This window comes from Panthera pardus, unplaced genomic scaffold (assembly GCF_024362965.1).
Source record: "Panthera pardus isolate Hobbes unplaced genomic scaffold, ASM2436296v1 HiC_scaffold_12, whole genome shotgun sequence".
Classification (NCBI taxonomy): Eukaryota; Metazoa; Chordata; class Mammalia; order Carnivora; family Felidae; genus Panthera; species Panthera pardus.
The window spans coordinates 101,414,390-101,432,592 of NW_026526677.1; the positions used below are offsets into that span (position 1 = coordinate 101,414,390).

Consider the following 18,203-nt stretch of genomic DNA (forward strand, 5'->3'; position numbering starts at 1 on the left):
TGAGTTCGAACCCCACATCAGGCTCTGCAATATCATTGCAGAGCCTGCTTGGGATTCTCTCTCTCTCTGTCTCTCTCTCTCTCTCTACTCCACCCCCGCTTGCTCACACTCTCTTTCTCTCAAAATTAATGAACTTTTAATTAAAAAAAAAAAAAGACAAACCCAGGGTGGAATATTGCTCTCCCACCTTCTGGCCCTTTGACCTCAGCAAGACTACTATGCCTTTGAGCTGCAGTCCTTACTGATAAAATGAAAGTCATTAACTTAACCCTGTGAGAATAGTATGGAGACAGGAAGTGAGATTTAGAAAGTGATGAATTGTTGGTAGAGTAAGGGCCAGGCAAGAGTTTGGGATGGGAGCTGAGGTTTCTAGGAATAACGCGGGCGAATGTAGGTACGGAGAGGGGAATGGTAGGCAGAAGAGTATAGTGAAGAGCTCAACACATGGCAGGCGTTCAACCTCTACTTTCCTTCGGAAGTCTGACAACTGGAGGAGAGGAGAAAGTAGTAACTATGTCCCTTAAATGCTCACCACCTTATTTCTCTCAGTTACTACCCGTTTTCTTTTGCTGACTTGGATACCCAGCCACGTGATTAGGGACAAAAACCCCTCTGTTTGATAGCAGTGTCCCCAGCAGAGTCTAAAACACACACACTGAGGGATCTCATCATCTCCCTAAGTGACTCCAAGCTTGCCTGTCTGGCACCACACTATCTGTACACACAAATACAGCTGGGCAGGCAGGTAGGAGGTGTGCACTCTTGTGAGTCATCCTGTGCCAGCATAGCACCAGGGGACCCTGCCTGTGACCGGGGGGGGGGGGGGGGGGGGGAAGTGGGCTCCTGAGTGACAGTAGCTCATCTCTTGGACCCCTAGTTCCTGGCTCCAATGCATTTGGCCCTGTCCCCAGGTTGGGAGTTGCTACCTAGGGAGCAGTATGAGGGAGAGCAAAGGCCAGGTAAGAAAGCAGGGCCTGCTGATAAAAGGGTTGGGCTAGACTGGAATGGCCCCATGAGACAAAGGTACTCAGAAAGTTCTAGATGGTGGAGCAAAGAGGAAAAACAAGGACACAACCCAGCTACTGGAGCCCCAGGGGCCAGAGGGAAATAGGAGGACCAGGTCATCCTACAAACAGAAAGGTCTTATATGTAACATGAAATATTTGGCCAAGGAACAATCCAAACACAGAAATGGGTGGGCTAGAACAAGGTGGGGTCGATGTTAGCTCAAAGATGCCATGTCCTCCACAACAGTCAGATAAGCCCTGCCTGGTGATGCTTCAGAGGCATTGGTCTGGACAGGAGAAAACAGTGGCACCTTCACCCAGGAGGTAGGTCCTATCCTATACCCACATTTCAATGAGCAGTATGTGTCTGTCCCCCTTCACATCTATTACCCACAAACATGAGCAGAACAGCCAGCATGAGAGGCTCCTGACTCCTTCTGGAATAAAGCAGCTAAGTTCTCATGTACCTGGTATGACTGCCCCAGTCACACCCTGTCTACTAATGCCCAGGTAAGCATAGAACCTTAGGACTAGACGATAGCATATATTTCATCTCTTTTTACAGATAAAATAAAGTTTCTAGAAAGATTAAATGAATTCTGAAGCTAATGTGACTAGTCTGTGTAGAGTAAGAACTGGAATTCATTCTTCCAACATCTAATAGAAGGTTTCCTCCACCCTATCAAACAGCCAACCATATGACAAAGGGAATCCATTGGAGACTGGAATTGAACTTTTGGAGAAAAGTACTCCTTAGTTTGGAAAAAAAAAAAATCAAAAGAAACATATTACCAATGCAAACCAAAAACAAGGACACACTAAAATTTTTGAGGAAGATCTGGGAGCCATGAAGCAATCCAAATGTTGATGCTTCAAATTGAGCCTTCAAGTGTACTATTTAATATCACACATTTAGAGTAATTTATCCTCACCATTTACATATTTGATTGGATTTTTTTCTCTTTTTCTTAACTTATATTTCAGGAGAGAGGGGCTTGAAAATTACTGTTTGTTTTTGAGTGATGTATCCATGGGCTTGTTTCCTTATCCACTGTTGTTTCCCCAAAAGACCCAATATTAAGATTGGGAGAAGGGAACGGGAGGAAGGTACTGTGCTGTTTAGATCCATCACAATGGACGCTGGATCCATCCAACACAAGCTAGACTAGACTGTTCATGTAGACAAACAGCATTAGCTGATACTGAATAAGACAGACTTTGGCTAATGCCATATGGAACCAATGTATCAGTGTTTGAGATAATGTAGGTAGATTCAACCTTGGGGGTGAGTTGAAGTTACCCCTGAATGTAATGGATATTTCCACCATCAGTCATTGAAGGACAAAGTTAATCTCAGGACAAAAACAAAATTGGTGTAGAAAAGAAAATACCTACCATTTGGGGAATCAGGGTCAGATGATCTGGAATCAGGAGAGACGGGAGAGAGATGGCACCTGCATGTGTGGAAGCAAGCAGATGCTGGGAAGGGATGTAGCCCCATCATCAGAGAGCTCTGGAGCTGGCTTCACACATGTGGATTCTAACAATGGCCAGTGCTAGAAGCAAAAAACTTCTGTTAGATTCAAGGCTTTAGTAAAAATCATAGTCTGATCTCTGTTGGGCTGATGGGAATTAGAAAAGAGGAAATCCCATGTTTAAGAAGGTAGAGCTAAAAGAAGAATGGGTGTCCCTCTCCCTGAAGCCAGCTTGAGGGTTCTCAGTGGCAGCAGCCTCCAGCTAAAAAGTTAGGACCAGATTGGCAATGATCTCTGTGAGATCATCAGCAACAGGGACAATGATAGGGCTGGAAAATTAGTGGGCCAAAGACACCAGAAGAGAGCCCAAGGTTCTTATTCCAGAAGAAAAACAGTGAGGATAGGCACTGTGTTGGGGGCTAATTTATGGCAATTAGACTAACAGCAAAATTTAACAGGTTGTAAAATTTATTTGGGTCGCAAGCAAGAACAACGATCTCTAGCTGGCTTAAGAATTTTTTCTAACTTTTTAATGTTTATTTATTTTTGAGAGGGAGAGCATGCAAGCAGGGGAGGAGCAGAGAGAGAGGGAAACAGAGGATCCGAAGTGGGCTTTGCACTGGCAGCAGAGAGCCCAAAGCGGGACCCAAACTCACAAACCATGAAATATTGACCTGAACCTAAGTCAGATGCTCAACCGACTGAGTCACCCAGATGCCCCAAGAATTTTTTTTTCTTTAAAAAGCAGGATGAAGGATTTATTGGAAGGATAGTTGGACATGTCATGGAACAGAAGGAAGAATTGCAAAATCAAAACCTGAGAAGAGGGGCACCTAGGGGGCTTAGTCAGCTGAGCCTCTGACTTGGTTCAGGTCATGATCTCATGGTTTGTGAGTTTGAGCCCCACGTTGGGCTCTCTGTTGTCAGCCTGTCAGCACAGAGGTCACTTCAGATCCTCTGTCCCCCGACTCTGCTCCTGCCCTGCTTGTGTCTCTCAAAAATAAAATAAAATAAATATAAAAAAAAACAAGAAGAAAAGGATTCTCAAACAGGGGAGTTGACAGAACCTCTCTATATGGTGCAAATGATAGTGTAGCTTGTCTCTGATTTCCATTCAAACTCTATTTCTCTTTCTTGCAAAAATCCAATTCAGAAAAGAAATAGGATGGTGTGAGGGACAATAAAGACTGAATGTAATGGGAGGAAGGACCTTTTCTCCTTCCTTCCACACTTCTTGGGTCCATAAAATAACTGCTTCCTTCACAGAAACATTACATCTCTTTTCTCCACCATTTACTCCTGTCCCCTTCATTTCTCTCCAAGGGGATAGTGTTAGTTTTCCTGGTTACATAACAAATTATCAGAAACTTAGTGATCTAAAACAACATGCATTTTTATTTCACAATTTTCTGTTGGCTAGAGTCCAGACACAGCTTAATTGAGTCCTCTGCTCAAGGTCTCACGGGGGCTACAGTCTAGGGGTTGGCTGGCTGCATTCTCATCTGGAGACTCAACTGGGGAGGCAGCTGCTTCCAAGGTGCATTCAGGTTGTTGGCAAAATTCACGTCCTTGTGGTGGTATGACTGAGGACCCTGACTTTCTGCTGGTGTTACCTGGAGGCTGCCCACATTTCATAAAGGGCACCCCAGTTCCTTGCCTTGTGGCCTTCCTTCAATATGTGGCTTATTTTGTCAAGCCAGCAAGGGGAATCTCTTTCTCAGGAGACAGCCCGGTCCCTTTGAAGAGCTTTGACCTGATGAAGTCAGGCCCCCCCAGGCTGTGATCCCCTTCCTGACGTATGCACTCTCCTTCTCTCTGACAACTTCCCATTCCTCATCGGCCTGCACGCAGGCCACAAGCATTCTTGTCTTCTTCGGGTAGTGAGCTCACCTGGGCAAGCCGGCAGTCACTCAATGTCTCTGCCTATGACTGCATCCAAAATTTCAATTCAGGAGGGAAGGAAAGAAAGCCCAAGTGCCAAACCTCATTAAGCCCCAGATCCAAACCTTATTTTCCCATACAACTTTACCACCCACAAAACTGATACACTGATCCCTGTCTGATTCTTCTATTTTCCAATTGTTTCATAGCCCAAAGGGGAAAACTCTGATTTATTAGAACCTCAAACCCCACTCGGTGTCCTGGGGACCAGTGCCATGGGAGTGAGAGCCATTCTTAGCTTGGTAGCCACACTGGAAGGTATCTCCTCTGTGCCCCAACAATCTAGGTGTAGAGGGGTACTAAAAGCTGGTTTTGGTAGGTGCAGCCTACAGAGGCCAGAGACACTTAAAATATGGGAGAAAAATGCACATAGCATGTTATGTGTCTTGGGGACGAAGGATTCTGCAGAGACCATCTCATATTTGTCCTGATTTTAGAAAAAAGACAGCTTCTATGGCAAACAACTAGAATGTGTTTTTTAAAGACTTCTTAAAAAAATGTTTATTTATTTTTTTGAGAGGGGCAGAGAGAGAGGGAGACACGGAATCTGAAGCAGGCTCCAGGATCTGAGCCGTCGGCACAGACTCAGACTCACAAACTGCAAGATCATGACCTGAACTGAAGTCAGACACTCAACCGACTGAGCCATCCAGGAGGCCCTAAAATGTTTATTAATGTAAGAAGTTCTTTTCTTCCGTATCCTGTCCACTCCCTCTGCCTCTCGTTACAGAGGAAAAACTAGGGCATGTGTGCTGGTGCTTTGCTGCCCACCAGCCTATCTGCTCTCCCATGCCTGTACCCTTGTTGTGACTCCCAACTCTCCAGGCTTTTCTGGGGCCACACATCTCAACGTGTCGTCCTGTCCCACAAGTGATAACTAGGTAGAGTCAGAGTACAGCCATCCCATGGGAAACCACTTCCCCAGACCGTGTCCTGACAAGGAAGAGGCTAAGTCATAAAAGCCATTACTTATAAGTGTCCAGAAGAGAAACTGAGGCACAGAAAGGGCAAGTCACTATCCCAGATACACACAGCATTCAGCAGGTGAACCAAACAGAGAGTTTTAGACTCTTTCCTTTGTAGCGCCTGACACCACACTGCTCCATTAATCTAGAGCAGAAGCGAATGAACCCCTCCCAGGCCCAGAGTCTCCTGAGAAATAATCCACTGATGTAAATAAGCCAGGAACCCAGGTGCCCTCGGGGGTCAGTTCTTAGAGCACCTCAGTTAAGACGGTTAATAACCACAGCAACGTGATTGATTACTTAGCACTGGAAGGGAGTGAGCGCTTGCCCGCACCCCCTCCAGCCGGCTCCCTTCATTTGCATAGGTAACGGTCGTGTTATTAGCAGCTCATTAGTGCTAAGCCCAGGTGACCAGAAAGGCAGACTCAGTGGTCTAACTGGAAAGAACCTCTCCTATTTTAGGGGAAAAACTGTACTAGGACTCTTATTCCAGGGCCATGTGACCCAGACACCATGAGAGTGGGTTCTAAAACAGGGGTCCCTGGCTTTTCTTAGTGACAAAGTATGATTCTAAAATAACATCAGTACAGACAACAGAAAGCTCACCCGTGATACACCAGTGATGTGACGTGATGAAAATGGCACTTTGCCTCTGCGGTCTTCCTCCCCCAAACCCAGAACTCCAGGCTAACCAGGAGAAAAGCATCAGACAGATCACATCTGAGGGTCGTTTTACAACATGCCTGGCCAGTCCTCCTCAGAACTGTCAAGGTCATCAAAAACAAGGCAAGTGTGAGAAACAGTCTCAGGTCAGAGGAGCCTAGAGACCTGACAACTACCTGTAATGTGACATCCCAGATGGGATCCTGGCATAGGAGAAGGGCATTAAGTAAAAATGAAGGAAAGTGAAACTATGAACTTCATCATAATAATTTATCATTATCGGTCCATTAACTGTAACAAATGTACCGTACTCATGTAAGATGTTAATAATAGAAATAACTAGGTGTGGGTTATGTGAGAACTCTGAATTATCATTCTCTGTAATTCTAAAACTGTTCTCAAATAAACAGTTTATTTTTTGGAGAGTGTCTTACATGCGGCTGGCACATTCCAATTTATTCCATGATATCATCAAACTATCCTCGTTGGTCCTCAATACCTGGCTAAGGTAGGGTAAACAGGCATCTTTCCGCTTGCTTTACAAAGTAACAGAGATTTGAAGAGTTGAAGTGACTTGTCCAAGATCACAGAGCTACTAAGTTAAATGATTAGTTTCACACTCTTGTCTTCTGACTCAGAGGCTAGTATCTTTCACCAAAGCAAATGTTACCACCTCTAAAGAGGTCAGAGGTAAAGAAAAAAAGACAGTGCAAGCCTCTGACTAATGGCTAGAGGGTTTGGCTATGGAGACTGAGACAGGGCCAGGCAAGAAGTCAAGGTCAGCCAAGGATCATGGCCATCTTTGTGGGTCTCCTTGGTCCCTCAAGACATAGACTGAGAAAAAATAAATAAATGTTCCCCTTGCTCCTTCTCATCCATTCTGGAACCTCTCCCACATCGTAGATGTGGAAGCACAATCCAGAATTCTTGTGGCATATTTTTGCCCACCTTAAAAAGCAAAAGGACACAAAAGTCTTTCTTTCTTTCTCGCTTCATTTGACCTTAACGAAAACTTCCAGAATGTCAGTACCAGCCCCACCTGGAAAAAAGTGATCCAGGCCTACACAAAATGAGTCAGCAGGAGATGACGAAATGAAATCTAGCTCTATTTCTGCCTCTTACAATTTCTTCAAGCCCCGCCTACTTTCAGATCCATCTAGAAGCAAATAGGAAAGAAGAACTCTCTGTAACTCAGCTGGGCCACTTTGGGAAGGTGGGAAGAGACACAGGTGTTCGGTTCTTGCTATTGTCCATGTAAGAAAATGAAGCGATGGAGAGAAGAGACCAATTTTGCATGGGGAGAATATACTGATGTGCCTTCAATTTTAACCCAAACCACTTGTTGGCCGTGAGGCACGTTCATGTCAATGCCTCTGGGACCCAGTTTCCTTTTCTGAAAAATGAGAGGTTTGAACTCAGCAATGTCTAAGCCCTTCTCTACTTGGACATTCCGTGATCTAGTTCATGATCAATGGAAACAGAGTGAAGGATTCTCAACGAGAAGCGAAGCCGATGGAGTATAGCCATCGGGCATTTTAGAAATTGAACCAGAAACTCACATTGCACCTGTTTTGGTGACCAGAGAAGTCCCTGGTCACTTCTCCACAAGAAAAGGATGTTTAAGTGATTGTTTAATTCCCTGGGGATTATTCAGCAAATCCCCAACAGTTTTATCATACTACCCTACATAGTGGGTTAGAATCAAAAGGGATATTGGGGACATCAAAAATGTATAACCAATTTTTTAAGAGCTTACAAGCTATTTCTAGCTCACTCCACACAGCCCAATCCAACCATTAAAAACACATGTCAAGTTAGCTGCTGCATCTTATGGGTAAACATTCTGGAATGAAGACACATAGGGGGGCACACACATGCACATATTTACATGTATGTTTGGGTGCACATTCCCCCTGTCCTGACCCACCCAGTGTCTCCATTTGCCTTATCAGGAAAGAATTCCTGGAGGAAGTAGGCTCTGAGGGATGAGAAGTATCCTCTGGGATGCACTAGGACCCAGTGGAGTTGCAAAGCTGTAGGAAATCTGATCACTGATGGAGTTTTCATCCAGATCAGGGCATCAGGGAATGCAGGGTCAGCAGGGCTGTCCTCACCAAACTGCTCCTGCTTTGCTCTGTGCCCCCTCCTCTCCCTCTCCCTCCTTACCTCCTTCCCTACCAGCATTCCCCTCCCCCTCTAGTCACATACTGCCTTGTCCTGGATTCTTCCTAAGGGCAGCAAATTACTCCTATCATTTTTAAAAATGTAATCAACTGCATTTGATCCATCAGGTGCTTTTGTGAGGATGGGTTTAAAAAAAAACAGATTGAAAAAAGTGGATAAAATATAAATTAAAAAAGAAGAATGGGTCTGGTTACAATCAATAACCCCAGAATTATTGACTCCTCTTCCCATTACGCTGTGATGCCTCTGTAATCTTGCTGGCAGATTCTATAAAGGACGCATCTGTGCAAGATGAGATGTCCATTGTCAAAAGTTATAATTCTCTTCAACACAACTCCCATAACAGCAGCCAGGCAGTTTCTGCAGAGCGATCTGGTGTCTGGGAACCACATGATATCACTCTCGAAAACCCATTTTGTGTCCCTGCCCTGCGGCCATCCTTGTCCTTAGCAAGTTGGAAGGAAGAAAGGAGGTAGAACCAGAAGCTGAACTTGGCCCAGCCGAGTGTCCTGAGCTCAGGCATTTCAGGCTTTCCTTTGACCTTCTAGACTCCTTGGAGAGGTTTACCTCTCCTCCTCCCCTTAGTAGAGCTAAGGTCCTACTAGAAACAAATGTACTGTTCACTCAGAGGAAAACCTGAAACGAATCTCCATTTCCTTGTACAGATTCTCCAGCTGGGATTGCTATCCCCACGAATGTCTTGGCTAAAGGGCAGAGTTTGGAGTTAATTTCCAGAGGTTTCCCCAGGAAAGGACAAGGCAGATCATAGGCTTACATCAGCTTAGGAAAAGCAACCTGTCTGGACAAGACCCCAGGAAGCCAGGCTTCTTGGCAGTAGGACCTACCAGGAGTCGAGGAAAATCTCCAGCTGGGAGCCACTCACCCTTGCAGGAGGAACCAGCTCAGGGCGTTCTTTTGAGCTCACGCCTTAACCCCCAGGAGATGGTGTGGCCAAATAGGAAGAGCCCTGGCCTGGGAGCCGTGTGACCTTGCAAAAACCACCTCTCTGAGCCTCACTTCCTCATTTGCAGAGCAAGAATGTTGGATGGAATAACCTCTCAGGGCCCTTCCAGATTTCTGAGTGATGGTCTGCCTCTCTCAGCTCTGCATTGGGGTGGGGACAGTAACTTCTGTCACTTCTTGGCCTCTCCAGCCCTTGCTGGCTGGCGCCCTCATCCCCAATCCCAGCAGGAGCCCCTGCCTCACCAGAGGGTGTTGGGGGTCTCCCTGCCAAGGAAGGAGGACTAGAAAATCTGGGTGGGCCCTGCCCTCAGGGACACTCTGTCCAAACCAGAAAGCAAAGCTCTGCTGGGTTTGATTATGAAGATTTACAGCCAGGAGTGAGTTTCCTTGGCAATATTGTCTGCTGCCTTTATGAGCCGCAATTACATAGCATTTGGTACCTGGGAAGGCAACAGGCGAGGGCTGAAATGGTGAAATGCTCTATCACTCCAAGAAGCACACCGCCTTTGGTAATAAATATTGACGTTCATTAAGACAAAGCCAGAATTCAATCTGTTCTGGGGAATTCTCTGCTTCCGGCCTCAAGAATGGCCCTTATTTACAAGATGTCCCTAAGGGAATGAGACAGGCCGGCTCACCTTGCTCCCCAAGATACATTTTATTCAACCGACTTGTCCTGGGCAAACGTGTATCTGACAAGCCAATTTGAAAATGAATTTGGTACATTTTTTGAGTTGATTATTTATCCTGAAAATGAATGCCCATTCTGGTCAGGCTGACAGCTCTCGGGATGAGAGCTCTCTGCTCCCGGCTCCCTTGTCACGCCTGCTCCGTCAACAAAGGAGCAGCGGAAGTGAGAGAGCCAGCCTTCTGCACAGGGGCTGGGTGGGCGCCTCCACCCTCACTCACCAGGACCCTGGCCCAGCGTAGTTTCATCCTGCTGACGAAAAGGCTAGCTTGCAATGCCCGTGCCGGGAGAAGTGGGTGGTGTGAAAGCCAGAGGGGTTCCATCTGCCCTACCGTCTTGCAAGGTTCGGCCAGGCGAGCAGCTGATTCCCACTGCCCAGAGTCATCAGGAGGTGTTAGTCCAGGGTAAGAGAGCCTGGGGGCAGGGCCTAGGGTGGGGAGGGGGCTTTCAGTCTCCCTGAAGTTTACTTGCCCTGTTTCCCCTCCACCGCCATCATTTCAAGATGATACCTTGGCAAATTTCACAGAAAGGCAACATGTTGCAGGGATGTGCTCGGAGGGCGCACCCCCTCCCCCGCCCCTGCCGCCCCACTCCAGCTATGCTTTCTTCACAACCCACCTGCCCAAGAACTCAGAGACCGTGACCTTCTGGTATAGCCCTGGAAGGCTTCATGCAGGAAGAGGACCTTGGGAGGGAGGTGGGAAGACTGTTTTGGAGACACTGACTTGCCTGTGGCTAAAACCTCATCAAGAGGAACTGGGTCATAGAAGGCCTTGAATGTTGAAGCCAGGAAGCCACAGGACTCTAAATTTCCCAAGGTGATGAGATAGCTTTAGTTCGGTGGTTTTCAAACCACAATGAGATCATGAGACCCCTTGTTCTAATGTAATCTTGTCTAGAACCTCAATGTGGAAAGCAGATGAAAGTGAAACTCTTCCTGTTAAACACAGACGAAAGCCCCAGAGCCCAATCCTGCTGACACAGGATCTAGTCCCTGCACCAAAACTAGTCCAACCAATATCAGAATCATCTGCTTGTCTTTTCTGTTTGTTTGGTTGGTTGGTTTGTTTGTTAAGATTTATTTATCCAAGTTAGCTAACATACAGTGTAGTCTTGGCTTCAGACTAGAACTCATTGATTCATCACTCACACATGATACCCAGTGCTCATCCCAACAAGTCCCCTCCTTAATGCCCATCACTCATTTGTCCCATCCCCCCACCCACCTCCCCTCCAGCAAGCCTCAGTTTGTTCTCTGTATTTAAGAGTCTCTTATGGCTTGCCTTCCTATATTTTTATCTTATTTTTCCTTCCCTTCCCCAATGCTCATCTGTTATGTTTCTTAAATTCCACATATGAGTGAAATCATATGACATTTGTCTTTCTCTGACATATTTCACTTAGCGTAATACATTCTAGCTCCATCCGTGTTGCTGCAAATGGCAAGATTTCATTCTTTTTGATCGCCGAGTAATACTCTATTGTATATATGTACCACATCTTCGTTATCCATTCATCAGTCGATGGACATTTGGGCTCTTTCCAAACTTTGGCTCTTGTTGATGGCACTGCTATCGAGGTGCATCGGGGTGCATGTGCTGAACTGTCTGTTGAATATGCAAATCTCTGCACTCCTCATCAGACCCACTGATTCATATTCTCTGGAGGCAGTGCCATAGCATATGGTTTTTTTCTCCTACTCCTCTTGGTGGTCGGTAAGGCACGAAGTTTGAGAACCATGCTGCAGAGCTTTACAGGGCAGGGTATGAAGACTGATGCATGTGTCTGATTTGCAGGTCAGTCCTCCACTGAGCTTCACTACATTCCCACTCGTCTTCCCTCTCTCCCCCCCAACACAGTCTGCTTGTTCTATGTTGTGTGAACATCGTGTGGTTGTTCCTGGTAATGAACCCAGAGAGGAGTGGACCAAGGGAACAGGAACTAAAACACCCACCACCTTCCCAAGCCCCTGCACCTCACTAGGGCCTCTGTGGCACTAGAAACCCCAGCTCTGAAAGCAAACATTTTTAAGCACCTTGCAAACCACACACCCACTCTCAACTATTATGTGAAAAGAGTTATCCATTTCCCAGCTCAGCTGCAAGAGCGAGACGGTTCAGGAGGTTGAAATCAGAAAGCCTAAAGTCAAAGATCTTCAGAGACCCACTTTCTGCCAAGCAGGCTGGGGCACCAAGCAGCATCTAGAGGCACAGTGTAGACTGGGAACCATTTTCCATAGCACCGAGCCCCAAGGCGACACACCCCCTAGAAAGGCACAGCTTCGGCCAGTGCAGCCGTCAGTATTTCTGCTTGCCAGATGGGAGAGTGAGGGAAGCAGCCCTGAGCAATTAAGTGTCTAGCCTAAGGTCACAGAGCAAGTCAACGCAGGTCCTCAGAAAGCACCGAGTCCTCCTGCGGATTCAGGCAGCAAGTGGGCAATCTGCCCTCGGGCTCCTGCCTTAGAGCACCTTCATCTTGCCTGGCTCAGCACCTGGGGCTGGCTCTGCCTCTGCTCCCACATGCCTCAGCCAACCCATCACTGCCCTGATCTAAGTCTCCCCTGCCACCCCAGCCTGGGGCCTCTGGAAACCAGGAGACACCTGCCCACATGGGTGATGCCTGTCACAAAGTAAGCCCTGAGAGGTGGGCGGCCTGGGTGGAGGTGGGGGGGGAGGGCTTGGAATTCAGCTTCCTTTAGCTCTCAGCCCACTAATTAGGGCAGTGATGGGAATGTGAGACATACAGGCACAGCCTTACTGGAATGACAGAGAAGCTATAAGCCAAGTACTTGGAATGTAATTGGACAGCTAGTGTTTTGAACTGACCCCCCCCCCCCCCACCGTTGCCCATTGCCATTCTTCCTTCCTGTGGGAAACCACTTAGTGGCCATGTCAATCATGCAATTCTAAGGGAGTGCCGATCACTCCTAGGAGCAGGGATGGCAGGCAGTTGAGGTCCAGTCAATCATCACTCCTCATGCTCTTAGCCACAGGGATGGTTCAGGGATGGACATGGGGCCGTGTCTGGCTAAACAGAGTTTTCCCTGGAAATTTTTCCAGTCGGAGCATTGTCAGAGGCTGCTGGAGATATATACCTTCCCAGACACCTGGAGAAGGCCTCTTTGCAGGAGGAAATAATGAAGCCACGCAGAGACATGCGGAGTGTGAATATAGGCAGAAAGAATCCTGATGACATCATCTGGTCCATTAATCCAGGAAGAGCTAAGTTTCCCAATCACACAGGCCAGTAAAATGCCCTTGCTTAATAAAAGATAATACAAGTTGTTTCTGTTACTTGCAACCAAAGAACTCTGGTAAATACAGAGCGATAACTATATAGCTGACTGTCAAACTTAAAACAAGCTGTTTGAATTGGCATGGACTTCAGGGCATGGGTATAAAGGGAACCCGGCCAGAAGGACAGCAGGCAGCTGGCCTAGAAGAAGCAGATTCTAGGCTGCATCTGCCTCCATTTCTTGGGTGATGGAATTTCATGGTCATTGAGGTTTCACCAAAGGCCAATTGCCTTTTAAGGGTCCTCTTGCGCCATATGGAATAGGAAGAGGGAGCAGATAGGTCTAGCCAGGAGCCAGCAATGGAAGGAACAGGTGGAATTGGGGGGGGGGGGGGGCGGGGAGAAAAGAAAAAGACAAGAGAGAGAGAAAGAAAGAGAAATCCTGGAAGTATGTATATGGATTGAGGACCCCTGTTCTAATCTGGGGCCTGACAAATGGAGCTAAGATGACATCCCTATCGCTCATTTAAACTCCCTCTTCCAAGGGCACCAGTTGACAACCCAATCACTAAATCCCCGAGTGCTTTCAGCTCTTCCCCCCTCCACCTGTCTGCAGCCCAGAAGGCTGTTTCCAGTGCATTCTTCTTCAAGTGCTCCCCGCACCTGAATTCCAGACCCTGTCCTGCTTAGTTCCCTTCTGATACAGTTGTCTCCTAGGATGGCTTGGTTTTGTGCTCCCAACCCTAAAGTATGGGCACTGCTCAAGATTCTACCTTCCAGCCCACATTCCTACAGAAGCCCCCTCTTCCTGGACCAGAATTGCTAGTCCTCATCCCTCTCGTAAGCCTCAATTCACATCTCAAATTCAAAGTCTCATCATCTGATACCTCACCGAGGGCTTCCTCTGACTTTCTTGGTGCAGGGAGGGGACCCACGATTCGTTGAGTAGCTCAGATTCCAAGCTTCGGAGCAATGACTCTTTTCTTGCCTTCACCATGCATGGCAGGTCAGCATGGTCCATAATTTCTTCTTTATGAATGTCACAGCCTTCTTCCCTTGCTTTTTATTTTCCATGTTACTCCCTTAAGGTGTTTATCGCCTTGCACCTAGACTTTTGCAAGAGTCCCTTTTTTGCTCTATTCAAACATTTTATTCAAAGAGCAATTTATAGGGTTCCTTCTAGGTACCAAATCCTGTGCAATCTTCCTGCCCACTAATCCATTCTATATGCCACAACCAAATTAACCTTTCTCAAGTACTACTTGGATCACATCATTGTGGGACTCTACAGCCTTCAGTGGCTCCCTGTTGCCTACTGAGTAAAGCTCACACTCATCATCTGTATTCAAAGCCCTTCACAATCTGTCCTCGACCTACCTTTCTGGCCCTGTCCCCTACTACTTCCTCTACATAGACCTTACACACAGACCCACAGATCTATTTGCTGTTTCTTAAGCAAGCATGGCACTTTTCCTCTTCTGACTTTTTTCTCTAGTCTGTTTCCTCTGCCTGAAGGTCTCCCTCCTCATCCTGTGTCTCCTCTTACTCGTGACTCAGAGCTCAGCTCAAACACTATCACCATCTCCTTCTCTTAACACACCTGCCAAAAATGATTGCTCCCTGCCATTTGTTTTTAGCATTTCAAGATACTTAGCACATGGTGCCTTGCACTGTTGATCGATGCTTTGATCCCCCATCATCGTAGTACTTACCTGAAACATCTGTATCAGAATCATATATATTAAACATGCAGGCTCTAGAGCCCTGCCCAGGGAACGTCCCAGTGTCAGCTGCACTAAGAGCAGCTACCCTAGGAAAGTGTTAGGTCCCTGAGGGAGGGACCAAATCTTACAGGTCTTCGTAACTATCAGCACACCAAGAAAGTCGAGTTGAAAGGAAGCTCCAAGAGCACCAAGTTCAAACACCGCTGTGTCACTCGAATATTCTCTCAACACTCCTGCTAAGTTAAAATTTGCTAAAGTTTGCACAAAGAACATTCAACAGTGTTTAGTCTAAGATTGCTGTGGAGAACCCGTTTTCTTAGGAAAACATAGCTTAAGACTTAGCAGGAATTTTTCTCTGGTCTTGGTACCTTAAATTATTGTAGTTTTCATGAAAAATTTAGGTGTGTTTTTGTCTTCTGGGTACTGAATGTTGTAACCGATCTCACTCCCCTCTTGTGTTGACTGTGGGATGACCTCTGGGGAACTCTGTGGCCACCACCAGCAGGTAGATAGGACTTCACAACATCCACAGTGAACCTCCTTCATGGTTCTACAACTTTCTCTTAGCCTTGTTACCTTTTTCCTTTTCTCCAAAAAAAAACCCACAAAAAAAACAAAAAACAAACAAAAAACCCGACTTATTTTTGTTTGCTTTATCTTGCCATATCATTTGCATCTTTGTGAACAGTTTTAAATCCTTTTTGCAAGAAGGCAAGTTATAAATAAATAAAATAAATTCTTGAACTTATGGATGTGCAAATTTTTTCTGATCATTCTTTTTTTTTTTTTTTTTTTTTTTTTTTTTTTTTTATCCTGAGGCGAGAAATTAGTCTGGAAGGTGAGTCCTTGGATTGGCAATTCTGATGGAAAGCAGGGCCAGAAACAACAGATGGACTAAGTGATGCTCTGAGGTCAGAGTTGTAAAAAATAAGGACTCCTAGAGAAAACATGGATTCAGAAATGATGATGAAGTTTTAGAACAGGAAGAGAGGAGAGTGGTTTTAGAGTGTGGTCATAAAAGGCAGAAAGCAAGAAAAAGCTTTTAGAGCAGGAAGAATAGTTAAAACAGGGGTGGTTTCAGGGAACTGACCATGGGGTCTTTATATCCAGAGCAGGGAGGGTCTAATTCATTGCAGTTCTGAGGCCCCAGCGCAAAAGGAACCCAGTCGGGTTCAGATGGCTGTGTGGAGGAATGAACTTAAGGCCCAGAGAAAAAACTTGTTTTCCCAGTGATCAAGGAAACCAAAGAAAAACCTCTGGGCCAGATCAGAGCTTGACACAAGAATATACAAGAAGGCGAGCCAGAAACAATTATAGAGGTCAGCCCTGTGTTGAAGGCATGCCCAAATGAGTTGAACAACGTGAGCCTGTGTACCTGTGGCTTACCCAAGGGGCACCTCTTTGGGATAGTGAGGCCCTCCTCAGTATAGTAAATTGTGTGACCTTTAAACCAGAGTAGAGATGGAGATACAGGGAGCAAAGCAGTTGTAGGAGAAACTCGCGACTTCAGAGGACCAGACAGGGGCAGACTGTCGTCTGAGTAGCATGGAAAATGGCTAAGCCAATGGGTTATAGCCCCACTGACACTGGTAACGGCTAACCACCTTCGGCCACAACTCATGCTTCAAGGGGGCACCCTCAATGAGTAGGAATGAATCTTCACAACAGTATCTGATGCCAGCTCAGAACCCAGAGTCCCCAAATATCATCAAACATAAGAAAATAGAAAAGTGTTTATTGAATGGTTGTTTATTTTTGGTGTGTGCAACATTTATTGAATATTTAATGATTGCTGAGCCCTGTGCTAGGGAATGGAGACATAAAGAATACTAACACATACTTCTTGCCCTTAATAAGCTCAAATCCCAGAGAGGAAACCAACATAAAAGTGAAGTATTACAGCGTGTGGTGTGATGAATGCTGTAGTTGAGGCATGTGCGAAATGTTACCGTAGAGATAAGATCACAGAGGACGGAGCAGCTAACTCTGCCCTGGGCAGGTGGAGAAAAGGGGCATATTTGACCGAGGTCTTGAAGGATGAGTAGGAGTTCTATAGGCAGAACAGAGAAGATAGTAGATGGCAAGGCACAAAGGGCATCAGTGGCACGGTGTATTTTTGGAAGCCTGAGTAGTTTGGAGCAATTAGAACCGAGTGTGGAATAAGAGTGGCTGCTGGGATGTGGTCGAGGTTTGGAGCTGGACTGTGAAGGTTCCTGGTGTGACAGCCTAAAGGGTCTGGACTTTGTCTTTCAGGCAGAACAGTAACCTCAGACAAGTGAAAGGAAAGCGACCCTTGGTAGTCAACACCAACTGAAGGGTGGCTTCCAGGATCCTATCTCATGGGGACCCACCCTCAAGCCACCATCAGAGTGGCAGCTTTGTGATGCATTAGGTCCCAGGGCGGTGGAGAGGCTTAAAGGGTGCAGGCTAGCCCGAAGGTCAACACTGTGGGCAAAGGAAAAAGCTCTAGAGAGGCCTCCAGAAGCCCCATCTTACCTGGAGGTGGTGGGGGGGGGGGGGCGGTGTGCAGGAATGGGCTGAGCTGCTCCCCTGCTTCCCAGGCTCAGTGCGGGTCCTCATTCCTAGCACCCAGTCACTTCACACAATGGCAAGAGTAAATTCACGTGCCAGGAAGAAATGAAAGGCTGTACTCTTTCCTTGGAATCAAGTTGTTATTGTTCAGATGCATTATTAATGATCAGGGCTGCAATCATTTATAACACGGTCATCACAAAAGCAGCTGTTACCATTTACACATAGCTCTCTGTGAGTATGTTATTAAGGTAATATTTTACCATGCATTCGACTTGCTCAGGGGCTGCATGCCTAATGCTCGGCTTCAACGGATCCCCCCACTCCCTTCTTAGAAGTAATCACTCCTTCCCTTTCTTTATAGAGATGCCCAATGCCAGGGAAGGGAAGCGGGGAAAGGAGATGAAAACAGGGAGCCGTGAAAAGTGGAAGCAGAGATACAGGCACTGTTTCCCCTCATCCTTTTTTTCTCCCCTGCCCTTTTTTTTCCTTTTTGAATAAAAAATAAAAATGCAGAAAACCTCAGGAGCCTCATAACTTTCCGATTTTTATTTAAAAATAAACCTGCTTTTGCAGCTGTCACCACTCCCGTACACGAGGCGCAAGCTTCAACCCCACTGCCCAGTATTTATATACGAGAAAGTAAATGCTCGAAAGAGAACAAATAAATTAGGTTAGATTCTATGAAAGGAGTTAAGCTTTCGCCAAAAAAAGGAGAATTTGGCAGCCAGCAGGGTTCTTGGAGGACCCTACCAGCCAGCAGACCCAGGGTGACAAAAGACACAGGGTGACAGGTTCGGAGGAGCAGGGGATCCCACGCCCTCCCT

At 46.4% G+C, this 18,203-nt stretch overlaps 1 long non-coding RNA gene across 2 annotated transcripts in view; it reads right to left on the bottom strand.

Moving 5' to 3' along the window:
• The window catches only part of LOC109278613 (uncharacterized), a 132,255-nt gene that overhangs the window by 8,548 nt on the left and 105,504 nt on the right, over positions 1-18,203 (bottom strand). For both annotated transcript variants that reach the window (XR_002085761.2, XR_008421301.1), the window contains exons 4-5: positions 5,995-6,151; positions 2,403-2,563 (exon numbers count right to left, since the gene is read on the bottom strand). This is a non-coding gene — a long non-coding RNA (uncharacterized LOC109278613). The remainder of the gene's footprint in view (positions 1-2,402; positions 2,564-5,994; positions 6,152-18,203) is intronic.